Here is a 1212-nt window from a genome sequence, read left to right as displayed (position 1 = left end):
TATTTTCAACTCAAGTTCAGGTGGTTTTATAATTGACGGAAATAGATTCTTATCGGCATTTTCCGTAATATCCAACATCTCAAATCGTTCCTGAACATAATATAACTCTTCATTTTATAATTCATCCAGAATAACTTCATCACTCTCTTCAAATTGTTCTTTCTCTTCAAAATGATCTTTAAAATGTTCTTTCAACTTTCAATAGCTAATTTCCATGTGAAAAAATTCATTATCTCTTTCCACAGAAGTGTATTTCATAGATTTTGCAATGTTAAAAGTTACCTCTTGATCATTAACTCTCATAGGTAATTCTCCTTTTGAACATCTATCATAGCTTTTCTAGTAGCTAGAAAAGGTCTCCCTAAGGTCACCCTAAAATGATAGGTATTTCTTTATCTTCCTCCATATCTAAAAAAATGAAATCCACAGGAAAGATAAATTTATCCACTTTTACTAATACATCTTCTATAACTCCCTTAGGATATGTAACTAAACGATCTGCTAACTAGAGAGTTACAAAAGTAGATGAGACATCTCCTAATCCTAATCTTTTGAAAATTGATAGAGGCATAAGATTAATGTTGGCTCCCAAATCACATAAATCTCTTACATAAAATTTTTCACCAATAGCGCATGGTATAGTGAAACTGCCAGGATCTTTTAATTTTTTAGGAAAATTTTTCTAAATAATTGCACTACATTCTTCGCTAAGTGCAACAATTTTGTTATCCATGAACTTCCTTTTCTTGTTCAGAATATCTTTCATAAATTTCACATAATTGGGCATTTGCTCTAAAGCTTCTATGAAGGGAATAATTACCGTTAACTTCTTAAGAATTTCTAGAAATTTAGAAAATTGTTTATTTTTCTGTGTTGCTTCAATCTTTAAGGAAACGGTGATGGAGGTTTCTCCATAATATTTTTCATTGGTGTAAATGGATACTCTAAATCTAGGTACTCGTGATCCTTTTCATTTTCAGTATCCACTTTCTCTTTTTCAATTTTTTTTTCTTTTTGTGCTCTTGTCTCCAATTCTTTATCACTTTGTAATTGTATCGCTTTGATTTGTTCTTTTCATTAATATTTAGGATTTGGTTCCACAATACTAGGAAAAGTTCCTAATGTTTGGTTACTAAGCGCAGTAGCAATATGTCACAATTGGTTTTCAATATTTTTTGTAGCAGTTCCTTGATTTTGTAATTGATTTCCTTG

Source organism: Phalaenopsis equestris, unplaced genomic scaffold, assembly GCF_001263595.1.
Source record: "Phalaenopsis equestris unplaced genomic scaffold, ASM126359v1 Scaffold000733, whole genome shotgun sequence".
Lineage (NCBI taxonomy): Eukaryota > Viridiplantae > Streptophyta > Magnoliopsida > Asparagales > Orchidaceae > Phalaenopsis > Phalaenopsis equestris.
The sequence above is the reverse complement of the archived record's forward strand: the minus strand, read 5'-3'. Positions refer to the sequence as shown.